Here is a 14,749-nt window from a genome sequence, read left to right as displayed (position 1 = left end):
TTTGTCAGCACTATCCTTATCTTCAGGGCAAATGTTTTTATTTTATTCGGCTTATAATTCCTTACTAAATGTAGTATTTCATCTCGATGTATTCCGTCTTTGATATGATTTAAATCAAATTCCTTGTCATTATAAATATCACAAGTACACATCAAATAGTTTTCTGGTTGCAATTTTCTAATTTCGACTATGCTTAACGTATGCTTTACGCATGTGCTTGTTGAAAGAAATGTTTAATAAAGTAAACAAATAAATATTAAGCTTTTTTTGTAAATTTTGATACCCTTTAGATCATAATTGTTCTTTATTTCATAAATAACGGTTTCATATTTTTAATTGTATAATTTCTGCATGCCATCTTACCAGATTTAAACTGATGATCTATAATCCGGAATCGCCAAAGTCCCGACGAGTCCGGATTAACTACTTTTGACTGTATTTACAAAAATTCTGTGGAACCCAATAAGTACTGCGCAAATCCGACACATGCGTGAGTGAAACTGTCAATTTTTTCTTTTGTACACTTGCAGTTTTAGGTCACTACATTTAATTTCTAATTTTAAGACATAGAACAATGTGAACATTTTAAATAAGTAACAGATGAAATGACAGCGTCACGTGCAAAGCAAGAAAAATGAACGTTTCTATTATAAAATGAAGGCGTCGAAACGGATTCATTTTTTTTTTCTTTGTCTGTATTGCCATATCTATTTTAAGATGTATTGTATTATGTAAAAATATTTGGTAATTGTAAAAGTATTATAATAAATTAAAGAAATATCAAAACTGCTAAAATTCTAGGCAACCCCCTGCTGCAAGTCCAGCGACTCCAGTTTAAGAAACCCTGGTATAGACAGACAACCCGGCGAAATTACGCCCTAATTGAGATACAGACATAAAACTTATATCAAAATGATGGGGCATGCATTTGCAGTTGAAAGCAGCAAAACGCATCAAAATGGATCATTAACTTTCGAGTCGTGTGATTTTGATGCGGCTTGCTGCTTTCAAAAGCATTTTCCTACAACTTGCATCCTATTTGAGATGCAGATATAAAATTTGTGGAGCATGAAATTGCTATTGAATGCAGGAAACCGCATCAAAATCGGACAATCGGTTCCCGTGTAAAACAGATTTTAAAAAACTGTAGTTCTTAGAGATCCATCAAATTTCATTGCCATGAAAAATATATTTCGTCCTCTGGACCCTGAAAACGATACTAATTATGTCCAGAATGCAGTTAACACTGTAAATCAACGAAGCACTTCAAGTCAAAATTTACCTACACCACCACAACCAAAAGTTGTTCCTCCAGTCAAAAATTCTACAATGATATAACCAGGGCAAACAAGTCCACAATACCAATTTTAAATCATATCAAATCCGAAGAACACAGGAAAAGGCCTAAAACCATCCTCAGAGACATACAATAAAGGTTTTTGATAAACGTTTAATTACTGTAAAGGCCCTTATTTTTGCAGGCCGTAATTTTCACAAAAATGAATATATCGGTGATTTCGCGAGTTGAAAATTTCACGAATTTTATATGAACAGAACAGAAAGTTGAAAAATTTTAAAAGTACTTAAGTAAAGTTGGGGGGAAAAAAAAGTATTTCGCAAAGCTTTGATTTTTGCGATTACGACGGGCTCACGAAAATAAGGGCCTTTACACCAGTTTAAAAAAGACCCAAAAAACTAATTAATTATTCTTTAACTAATTATTGTAATATACCTAATTGCCTAGCTTAGCACCAAAAATTGGGAAAATTAAAATTTTTATTCCTATCGGATCACTAATTAATATTGAAGCAGGCTTAATTTAATTTTTCCATCATGTCCTCTACCCCCTCATTCACTCAGCCATCCCTTTAAATTAGTATGGATTGAAGACAAGAAAGAATTTCAACCAATCACAAAAATGCTGGTGGAAAAAATTGAAATAAGTGAGAGATGGAGCGCTTAACGAGGATCCTTAAGCGCTCCATCTCTCACTTTGTAATCACAGTTCAACAGCTTTCGGCCATGAAGGCGGTAGCTATCATAATCATACCACACACTCTACAACCAATCACGTTCGTCTCGATCTAGTTACTCAACCGTAAACCACAGAAGGATTTTTCGCCGATTTAATGGCTATATCCAAACTAAACAATAAAATTATCATAGGTAGAGACTTTAACTCACACCACAAAAATCGGAACTGCAGAAATGATAATTCAAATGGTCACATTGTTAATCAATTTGCCTCAACGGCCAACTTTACTGTTGTAGCTTCCTCCTACCCAACATGCTATAGATCTGCAAGCATTATTGAATTTTTCCTGCTAAAAAATATTTATCAACCATCAAGGATAGAAAGATTACGTGAACTATTCTCTGATTATAACCCTGTTTTAATGGAGGTGAATATCAGTAGCTATAGTACATCACACAAAAGAGCCTTTATTATGAACTGGGTAGCTCTAAACAACACTCAGTACCCATTACCCGCGATACACAGTGAAGACGAGTTAGACGCAGTTATCGAAGATTTTACTAGCACACTTAACCGTGCTCTGAAAAATAGCAAGGCGGTCCCGTTGACTGGTAGGGCCAGAGATCCTGCTATTAGAGAACTTTTAGCTAACAGAAAGAGAGCTAGAAAAATATGGCAGAGGACCAGATGCCCAGAAGTTAAGAGAATTTTAAATCGGCTGAATCAGGAAGTCAGTACACGCACAAAACAAATGGTCTAGATATTTAGAATCACTCTCTACTGATGATCATGTATATGGAAAGCTGCTTCTAGATATAATAGATGCTACACAAATATTCTGCCCCTTAATGGCCCCTCTGGGATCACATACACAGAAACTGAGAAAGCTGAGTCACTAGCTGATCACTACGCTACTCAGTTTTACATTAACATCTCACACCCAGACACAGAACGCACAGTTAGTTACACTAACAATTTATACTTTTCATAACCAAAAACAGACAACATCCGTCTTGCTAAACCGTCGGAAGTTAACACCGCCACCTCCATACCTGTCCCTTTCAATGATGTTCGATCGATTATTGCGGCTTCCCCGCTCTCTCCAGAAGAGTATGCGATGAGAATCGCTACTCAGACTGAATCTGCTCTCATCTGTAAAGAGTACTCGTCCCCATTCATTGTCTCTCCAATTCCGGTGTTCCCGGCACCACAGAGAACGCCTTCTCCGATGGGCAGGCGTTAGAGGTACACACCGTACAGGGCGTCGTGCAAACAGACCACCACCCTGCAGTCTTCTGGCCACGGTAAAACGCGATATCTGTCGTCCAGTCGCCTGCGTCGTGTGTCTAGCGATTTCTCCCGCTGTCTGCCGCCTGTTTCTTCTGGCCTGTAAGGCAATATACCGGTCATCTGCAGGTGTGGTTCCTCATGAACGACCACTACTAAACCCCCGGATAGCTGTTCCTGTAGTTTTAAATTGTCTCCAAAGTCGTGAAACGATGCTGTGAGCAATTCCGATCTCTGCAGCCACACTTGTCACACGGCGGCCTTCCTCCAACTTCCCAATGACCTCGGGTAAAAGCATCCAGATGTCATCTAACAGATTGATTATTCGCCATTTCTCGCCGAGGCAGCAACTCAGTGTGATTTTAACTGCTATACGGTGTGCAATCTCTTTGCCAGAAATACTGATCTTTCACCGACAACATGCTTTATACAACTCAGACACTCCCCCATTATGTCTACCTGCATATCTGCGCAAGTGCTACCGTAGATCACCTTACTTAATCTCGGGATTGGTCTTTCTGTCCGCTCTGCCTCTTCGTTCAGCTGATATGCTAATTTTTCGACTTCGTCCTTAATTTTTGCAGCCTGAGTCAAATCTTAATTATTCAAAAAATCGAATAAAATAAGACCAGACTTCCATGAATAGTGCATAGTGCTACTAAATGCATATGTGACCATCCCAGAAGAAATAAAGCAGGTAGATATTAGCATCTGGAAAGATATCTCAATGCATGAAGGAAGAGTAATATATTTAGTGTATGAACCTGTTATGTCAAGAAGACTTTAAATGAATTAGAAGACAACATAAAATAGCAGTTTTATCTGATCGCAAATGTTTAAAATGTTATTTAAATGTCTAACTTTTTTTTATTCTTAAAATGATGTTTAATCCTCATTTGTTCTGCTATTTAATTTTTATGATGTATTGTTACTTAGTTTGTTATCTATCCATTTGTCAGTAATTGAGCTGAATTAAGTAAAGCTTTGTTCTTTTACATTATATTTTACCGCTCGATCAGGCCGACTGCCGTACCAAAGCACTCGGGTTCGAATCTCGAAAAAGGTTCGGGGGTTGTAAATGCATAGTGTCTGTGCATCATGGGGCACCCAAAATATGCTGCAAGCCGAAAAGTTCTTTCAAGAAGCTGATCGTAGGGAAAGAGAACTTGAAAATCCTTGGACTCGTCCTCCGTGTGATAGTTGCATCGCAAAAATGTTATGGTTTTTAATTAATTGACTTTCTGTTTAAATATGCAGTAATTATAATTAAAAATTCACAAGTAAATTTTCCATTTAATGTATTTTTTAGAGATAGTGCAAACTCATCTCCCTGCAACAATTGAAAAGAAAGATGCTACTATAACAGTTAATCTCAAAAAGGTTGGTGGGTGGTAAATGTATAGTGTCTGTGCAGCATGGGGGCACCCAAAATATGCTGCAACAAAGTTGCTACTACACTCATGTCCATAAATTAAGGATAATTCGGAGTCACGCGGAAATCGAACTCTAAAATATACTAAAATATCACCTGTAACATCACTACACACATCTTCAAGAATCATATGCAAATTTTAGGAAGTAACCAGATGACACCGATGGTACTTCACAATGATGAGAATGTAAGAAAGTGATATATAACGAATACAGGCAAAGAAGTAAAATTGTTCGCAGGCACTTTATAAGCATTTCAGTGCAATAACCAAATAGTTCGCAGGGGCTTTATAAGCATTTCAGTGCAATAACCGACAAAGGACGCATTTGGATGATTTTTTACGTGGTAGAATTATCGGCCGTCTGGAATGTGGGCGTACCCAACTGGAAGTATCAGACAAACTTGGAATTGCCCAGAGTGTCATCTCCAGGCTTTGGCAACGATTCCCAGATGATGGTAATGTGAGTAGACGTTACAGCACAGGTCGCCCCAGAGTTACAGCGCCAAATAAGGACCGGTATTTGGCAGTTACTGCCAAAACAAACAGGTGGAGCACAGCCTGAGACCTGCCTCGTCAGCTCTCTTCAGCCACTGGTACGACAATTTCAAGGCAGACCGTGTACAGACGCTTAGGGCAGATTGGTTTATATGTTCGTAGACCTGTCAGATGCGTTCCACTTACTGCAACTCACTGTCGCCTGCGGTTAGCCTGGAGTAGAGAGCATGCACTGTGGACACCGCAACAGTGGGCTTGTGTGATGTTTTCCGACGAGTCCAGGTTTAGCAGTCTGATTCTCGCCGGACTTTCATATGGAGAGCTCCAGGTATTCGTTACCACCAAGAAAGCATCATTGAACGACACCGTTACGGTGGTGTAGGAGTGCTCGTTTGGGGTGGAATTATTCTGGGTTCCAGAACTGACCTTCATGTTCAAATTGGAATCATGACAAGCCATATCTATCGGGACGTCATTCTGGAACAACATGTACATTTGTTTCGGGGTGCCATGGGCACACAATTTGTTTATGGATGACAACGCCAGTCCTCACCGTGCAAATATCGTAAGCGAATGCCTTCAATCGGAGGATATCACCCGTACAGACTGGCCAGCATTCTCACCAGACTTGAACCAGTAGAACACGTGTGGGACATGCTTGGCCGACGAGTTGCAGCCCGTCAACCTCCTTCTACATGTCTACCGGAACTTCGGAGTGCATTGCTTTTTGAGTGATGTAATATCCCCCAAGATCAGATCGATAATTTGATACTCAGATGCCTAGGCGTTGTACGGACTGTATTGCATCGTCTGGGAGACATACAATGTATTAACAATCAAACCAACCATGTAATATTGGTTTTTTGTAAATAAGTTTTTTTTTTTTTTTTTTTTTTGGTAATTTGCTCCAGGGTGAAAAAAAATCGCTAATTTTTTTAATAATATCAAACATATAGCAGCTGTTTTTGCTCTTTACCTTTTGTTTAATAAATAAGCTTTACAAATAAGTCAAATTTGTTTTGCTTCTAACTTTTCCTTTGCCTGATTTTGCATTATCCTTAATTTATGGACATGAGTGTATAACAGCGAGTACTTTTGTGTACAGAAGCTGTCTTGAAAGCTTAGAATCTAAAATTTTAAGTTTGTATTTGTTTTTACTGAATTGTAAGTATTATAAATTCATATGTTTGGAAGCGTCCGAGTTTCAAAAATAATAAAAGTATAAATGATAAATAATAAAGCTTCAAAATAGTAAATCAAACAATCATCAAAATGTTTAGTACCTATTTAAAAATTTGGAGCTTTCTTTCAATTTTAAAGTAATTTAAAATTTAATAAATAGCTTTAAAACTCTTGCCAGTCACTGCTCATCTCAATGCATATAATAGCATTATAATTTTTTATAATAATAATGCATATTTTGTTTAATTTCATGAGGCTGAAGGAGACATTGTAAACTTATATTATGAATACGAGTCATATTTTGTAAAATTCGATGAAAGGCCATTCGAAAAACATGTATACATTGACAGAATTGCCGATATAAATAAAATATGTTATTAACAATATTAACTTCTTATTAATTAAGAAAAGGCTGCATTAAATATATTAAAAGGATCTTTTAAAATTTTTGCAGGAAATGAATTTAAGTTTCTCTTAAGTGAATGGATATTTTTATATCTTTATTACCGTATTTGCAGGCGCATAAGGCACATCCCCCTTTTTTTATACACATTTCATTATAATGAATTTACAGTATTTTAAATATAAATACAAAGTAATACTTTATACCCACAATTCATCTGGGGAAGAGCTTTTAATTTTCTTCATCAAAACCTAAACACTCATCACCATAGCTAAATGAAAAGTCACTTGAAACCTCTCCTAAATCAGCATTCGAGTCCTCATACAACAGATTGTCCTCTGTACCATCCAGTGTATTAATAATGCCACACTTCATACATGATTTAACCTCTGCCTCTGTTTTCACAGCATCCCAAGATGCTTTGACCCATTCACAAACTTTCCAAATGTTAGGCCTTCCCCTTCTTCTTGATGGTGTAACCTCAAAATTTGAAGCCTGCATCCAGCTTGCATGCTTTGTTACAGCAATTTCAACGTTGTTTTTGAACCATAATTTGCCAACAAACTTAAGAAACACCAAACAGTTGAAATTTCCCACACTTAAAAATCGTTCACAAAAATTGCAGTTTTCATGCCAGATGCACATTTACTAAGCTCTCCGTAACTGTAATATTCCCACACATCGCAAGGAAACAAGAAAAAAATCACACAACTCCAAAAAAAGAGGAAATTTCCAGAAATTAATGCAATCAAAAACTGAGTATCGACATACAAGATGCACCTCCTTTTTTTCCCGACTTATTTTCAAAGAAAAAAAGTGCGTCTTATACACTAGAAAATTTGCTATTTAAAACTTTCTTACATTTATTGGAAAACAAATTGTTTTATATGCTTAATTTCATTCACATAACTATGCTCACTGTAGTTATTGGCTATACTAAATATTTGAATGAAGAAATGTAAGTTTTATTTGCACAAAAACTATTAGCATATGTTTTATAGCAATACACGCAAGTACACAAAAGTGATACACAAAAACTATGAGCATATAGTTTTATAGCAATTTATGAGAGCAAAGTTTTACATAAAAATGTAAATTAATCATAAACGCATGTTATATAATTTCAATACAATGAGATATAACAATAATCACTGAGGAAATCTGATATGATTGTGATGACTATATTCAATAATTAAAAAATTCCAAAGATTCCAGTAAGATTTTAATAACTGGAAGAGTAACTTCTTACTGGATCAATAAAACGCTTTTCTGCTGTTATCAGTTTTACTGGAGGAGATGTCTGAAATACTGCTATTGCGACATTATACTGATTAAACTAATGTAACACTGTGCGACACCCACACAGATCTTTAAAGCAGCAATTCTCAACAGGTGGTACACAAGATAAAAAATAGGTGGTAGGCAAAGAAACAAAGTTCAAAAATTCTATGAAGAAAAAAAGAACAATTGTTAGAAAATTCCTGTGATTGCACTTCCACTGAAGATTTCATAAATAACAACTTTTGGCTACACCGAAAAAAAGAATTTAAAGGCATTTCAAATAAAGCTAAATTTTTATTGCCTTTTCGCACAACCTATTTGTGTGAACAAGGATTTTCTTCCATGTTTTATTTGAAAAATAAATACAGAATAAAATTAAAAGTGGATCACACTTAAAGCTAAGTGAAATAAGGCCAGACAAAGAAATTGATCTCTCTTAAACAGGCCCAAATTTTACACTAAATTTAAGTATATAACTTAAATTTTGATAATTAAAATGGTAACCAATTCTTAATTAATATTTTTTATGTGTGCCTATTTAATACAGATAGCCAATAGCTTGTGCAAATGGCAAAACGTTTATTTTTTCTATTTATATTGAGAAATTGAATAAGTATTATAAAATGTACAATAATTATACTGGTTGTACTAAGGTTTTTAAATTTTTGTTTAGATGGTATGTGTTAGTCAAAAGGTTGAGAACCGCTGCTTTAAAGCAATTAAATTTATGTCACTTTGTGAAGTTATACAAAAGTCGCAGTGTGACATTAACATCATTATCGCAGCATGACTTTACTACCATACTCAAAGACAAAGAAGCAACAATAACAAAAAAAAGAAGCCAAGAGAAAAAATTGGTATCTTACCTCTCAGCCTCCACATCCACAGGGCTTGTTTGCTCACATCCTCTTCTTGGGCGCTTCGCATTCCTATAATAAACAAAAATAGGTACAATTTTATTACCGAGACCATAATAAACCACAGTGACAGTACATGCATAAAAGCACCAAACTTGGCACACACATCCATTTAAATCATAAATTGACATCACATAAATTTAGATACTTCTAAATGCAAGTGAATTATGACTGCACATAAATTTAGATAGCTCTAAATTTTAATTTACCACTGAAATACTGGTATACTTTTTAAACTTTTTAAAAGTGCATCGAATCTATCTATTTAGAAATTGCCAGAGATGAAAAATTTGCAATAAAATTTTGACAAAGAAAAAGGCATCATTCATGATTGTGTGTGATTATGACAAAGCCTCAAGGGCTATCTGCCTGTGCCTTTGTGGAGCACTTTCTAAGGGAAACTGGCTCGTATACACGTTACACATGGGGAAAACCACGAAAACGCCCAGCCCGTTCCTGGGATTCGAACCTCGGACCGACTACCAGCGTTCGGCGACTCCACCGCTCGGCCGCTGGTGGGCCTCATTCGTGATAGAAAATTAGGCTTAAACTATAGTCCAAGAACCATGAAATGAAACCATTTCATCGATAACTCAACAACTAAATGGCACCTTTAATCTTCTAGGTGTATCTACGGATTATTTCGTATTGAAAGATGGCTTTCCAAATCACGACACGCAGAATATTCTTGTCAGATTTTGATAAATACGAAATGGTTTCGAATGAATGCGGCAACTGGCAGTAGGGAAATAGCAATCAATAGAGAAAGATGTTACAGCGCGAGGTTCATAAATAAAAACCTCGTATCCAGCCACACTATCTGCCGACCTGTAGGCGATTTTCGTGCCGAAACCGAAAAATACTAAGAAGCCTTCGACCGAAAGCTTTGTGTATGCAAAAAGTTTGTGAAACAAAATTTCTTCTATAAAATAAAATGCAATTTGCACTGAACCCATGAATTACTTTTAAAGAAATTAATATCACCTAATTTACAAATAATTTCTTTTAGCATGGAATAAATACTTAAACAGGTATCTTACAATTACATGAAATAACGTAATCTTTAAAGGCATTGATGTATACAATATAAATATTTGCTTGTTATTTTATGAAATAACAGTGTCTGGGAAGCCCACTCAAATATCCTGTAGAATTTTAACAAATTATTTTATAGGATACAAATATGCATCTGTTTTTTTATGAAATATGTGAAATTCATGCAAATAAAATTAAGGATTATGAAATTTATTTTAATATAAATAACTCTGCAAAAAGAAATATTCAGGAGACTTTATTCCCCTTATTTTCCTATTATTGTCATCATAAAAAAATAATAGCATTTATCTTAAAGATAATTAGCTTATTTAAAAAATACAATCTGTAAGCACTTTCTTTAACTCGATATAAGATCCATTTATTTTAAATACTTTTCTAAAACTTTTTATAAAAAATAAGAAAATAATGTAAGCACAAACCTTGTGGTTGAAAAGTTATGCAAACCTTGGGTTCAGTACCCCTCAAATAAATAATGAAAAATTTCTCAGATTTTATAGGATAAAATTTAGGTCCAAACGGGCAATTTTTTTCATTTACAGACAATCATTAGATGTTTGGGCTAATGCTACTTTGGACTAAAAGTATTTAAAAGCTACAATTTCAGACAGACTGTCTTGCACAATTAAAATACAAATGTTTTATTAATTACACTGCTTGCCTTAAAAATATGTTTCTTAATCAAAAATTTGCTAAATTTTTATAAAACATAAACTAATACTTATAAAAGAGCCTGGGGCAATTTGTTACAATTAATTAAATTGTTCAACGTTGTTTAATTAATTGTTTAGGCGGTCAGAGCTGGAACAGCTAATGAAGTTTATGACACTGTGATATTACTTTCGGTTTTGTGAAATGAAGAATTACATAGGATACTTTCAGATTGAAGTTCTGTAGAAACAAAAAAGTAAGTACCATCCCTCTTTCTGAAGCTCTTTATTTGTTTATTGACTTTTGGTAATTAAAAGGTCACTAAAGGAGATATCAGCGAAAAAACATACATTGAAAACAAAGTTAAAACAAAACGTTGCTGACAAAAATATCCAAAGAAGTGATTTGGAAGTGCTGAAGAATAAGTTTAAAGTGTTCGAGACAAAGATAAATTCCAATTTCGATTCTTTGTTCGGGTTATGTATTGAAGAAAGTGCAGTCAAAAGTCTTTAATCCGGACATCCATAATCCGGAATGATCTATAATCCGGACCTCAAAGCTACAAATTTTCCGCGCATGCGTTTACGCATATGCATAATACGTTTACGCATGCGCGTTTAATGTATAACGGACGGTATAAGCTAAGCTAAAATAATCTATTTCAGTTAATGTTGCACATTGTGTTGTTCCTTAATCTTCTAATTGGATACGGCTTATTATTTTCTTTTAGACTATTAGAGCAATTTAATAAAAGTAAGTTGGAACTTTCGATTATGTCAAACACAATTTCCGATACTGGAGCTGCAAAGAATCTACAAAGGGAAAGCATGTTTCGATGTCCATCAAACAAAAAGTGGAATTGCTGCAAAAAATGGATAAAGGCATATCCTTTGTTTCTCTAACCATTCCAAAATCTGTTTATCAATTTCAAGCTGCTCTGCGGGGGGGGGGGGACGTCACGGCGTGCAATGAACTGGAAATTGATCTCTCAGCACTATCCTCATCTTCATGGCAGATGTTTTTATTTTAATCGGCTTATAATTCCTTATTAAATGTAGTATTTCATCTCGATTTGCTCCCTCTTTGATATGATTTAAATCAAATTCCTCGTCATTATAAATATCACGAATACACATCAAATAGTTTTCTGGTTGCAATTTTCTAATTTCTATGCATAATGTATGCTTTACGCATGCGCGGGTTGAAAGAAATGTTTAATAAAGTAAACAAATAAATATTAAGATTTTTTTGTAAATTTTGATACCCTTTAGATCATAATTGCTCTTTATTTCATAAATTACGGTTTTATATTTTTAATTTTATAATTTATGCATGCCATTTTACCAGATTTAAACTGATGATCTATAATCCGGGAAAACCGATAATCTGGAATCGCTGAAGTCCTGACAAGTCCGGATTAAAGACTTTTGATTGTATTGATGCTTATGTAAAAGAGAAAGAAGAGATTGACGATATTGTCTTAGATGTAGAAGTCGAATTAAATCGTAAATTAGCTAAGCTTTCCAAAGAAATTGAATGGGAACCTTTGGTTTTCACGAATGCTTAGGTCAATGTTAAATTATCCAAAATTATTTTGCCAACGTTTTCGGGTAACTTACACGAGTAGCTTTCACTTAAAGATATTTTTTAGCCAGTGTTGATTCAAATCCTAATTTAACAGATGTGGTCAAATTACAGTACTTAAAATCTGCGCTAAGAGGAGATGCTAATCGTATTGTTCAGTCAATATCCATAGTTGACTCTAATTATAAATTAGCCTTTTCATTACTAGAAGAAAGGTTCTCTAATCACCACGAACAAGTGTATGTTCATCTGAAACGATTTATGAATATGCATCCTACGCAAAATGAGTCTGCGTCAGCAACATTAAATGTAATTGACATTTAGAGACTCTTTCACTGAACTGTGTTATCTTCAGTACAGTGGCTTTGTTTTGTATTAGCTGAGAAATACTTGGCGACAGAGCAGAATCTTGTCTAATAGCGCATGCGCCACTAGAATCGCCGCTGAAATATATTTTCGATAAACTTGATTCTTGTTGTACACATTAGGAGTTGCGAATGATATGTTACTCTGTAAGAAAGAAAGCTAGCGCTAGACTGTCGCCATGGAAAATAAATGTATTGAAAGTAAAAGTGTTATTTTCTGTAATGTGTGTGTGGTGTTATTTTATTGCGATATATAGCTATTGACGAGAAATAGAATAATTCAATTCACCAAACACACTTGAATTGAATTATTCTATTTCTCATGAATAGCTATATATCACAATAAAATAACACCACACACATTACAGAAAATAACACTTTTACTTTCAATACATTTATTTACCATAGTGACACTCTGGCACTACGTTTCTTTCTTACAGCGTAACATACGAATCACAACTCCGAATGTACGTTTTTCTGCTCATATCTCCTTTAGTGACATTTTAATAAGCAAAAGTCAATAAACAAATAAAGAGCTTCAGAAAGGGGGAGGGTACTTAAACTTTTGTTTCTACAGAACTTCAATCTGAAAGTATCCTAGTAATCCTTTGTTTCACAAAACCAAAAGTAATATCACAGTCTCATAACCTTCATTAGCTGTTCCGGCTCTGACTTACTGAGTTGGATCTTTTAATTTCTTATTTAACTACTTTTATTAAATTTCAGTTTACAATATAAAATTAGTTAAATTTTTACAAAATGTAAAATAATTACACTGCTCACTTTAAAACTATGATTTTTAATCAAAAATTTGTTAAATTTCTACAAAGTATAAAATAGATAATAAAAATATGTTAATTCCAAATTCAGGCTTCCAAGTGCCTATATGTTCGGGTGGAGGACTATGTTATCCAAAATTTAATGACTATAGGCAACATTGTTTTTCAACAATGCGTAAACATACATATGTTCATGCAAATTATCATTATTTAGTTTCATGAAATATGATACAGGGTGATAATATTTGGTGACAACAATTAGAAAAGTGCTTCGGACATTTAAAGTGATTTGACACAAAATGCCATTTTGAAACTAATAGCCCTTCTGGGGTAATTCACATTTGTGCTTTAGAAAAAAATATAAAATTAAAAATATTAAAATAAAAGCTGAAAGATTTCAAATTTTATATTACACCCAAAGGGAATTCTTTTAATGTTTTGTGTGTTACCTTTAATTCTCAAATAGCCTGTTCTTCGTACATAAATCACATAAAATTCAAGTTAACAGCTATATAAAAAAAATATTTAAAAAAGGCCTATCTTCAAAATTTCCAATAGCCTTGCGTGCTAGAGGTAAAGAAATTTTTTTCCCATACAGCAATACCATTGCTCACTTTTATTCCATTATAACTGATGAAGTCACTTCAAATAATAAGGAAACTTTATGATGGTGTACAAGATGATTTGTGAACAGTCAAAAAATATTAGATAAGAAAGACATCCTACATTTTCTCAGACTAGCTAAGATTACAGGTCCACTCAATAATAATTCTATAATCTCAATAATTTCAAAATCCGGGTTAGATGGTAGCAACATTAGCTATGAGTTATGATGGAGCAGGTAACGTGATAAAAAAGGGAATTGGAGCTCAGATTAAATCTTTTGCTCCAAAAGCAATCCATATGCACTGCACTTCTCATTACATGAATCTTGTGTTCATATACTCATCACTGTAAAAAAAAAGTTCGCTCTTTACAGGCAAAAGTTTTGTAAAGTTACAGAAATCAAAAAGTTACAGAAGAATTTCCTGTAATGGTAACAGGTTGAAAGCAAACTGTAGCGGTAACATCTGATTTGCTTGTAACATTACAGATAATGTTTCAGTAGCCGCGCGGAAGAATCACGTGACTGACTGGAAATTAGCCAATCAGGAGAAAAGTGTTTGAAAGCTAGTTGCAGAAAAAAACATGGCTGAATGCAATTTGGTTGCATAGCGCAGGTAAGTAAGAAAATGTTAACAATTACTACTTGAAATATTTATTGTTCATTTTATGCAGATTATTCTCATGCACTTTGCACTGTTATATGTAGTGAGTAAGTATTTAAACGTTTAAGCTTTGCGA

The 14,749-nt window shown here is 34.4% G+C and overlaps 1 long non-coding RNA gene across 1 annotated transcript in view; it reads left to right on the top strand.

Annotated features, from left to right (window-relative positions):
• The window catches only part of LOC146997963 (uncharacterized), a 96,133-nt gene that overhangs the window by 13,855 nt on the left and 67,529 nt on the right, over nt 1–14,749 (top strand). The window lies entirely within an intron of this gene.

The sequence above is a fragment of the Stegodyphus dumicola genome, chromosome 3, assembly GCF_044657685.1.
Source record: "Stegodyphus dumicola isolate Sdum_Otavi_A_Nest chromosome 3, ASM4465768v1".
In the NCBI taxonomy this organism is placed as follows: Eukaryota; Metazoa; Arthropoda; class Arachnida; order Araneae; family Eresidae; genus Stegodyphus; species Stegodyphus dumicola.
The sequence above is the reverse complement of the archived record's forward strand: the minus strand, read 5'-3'. Positions and strand labels throughout refer to the sequence as shown.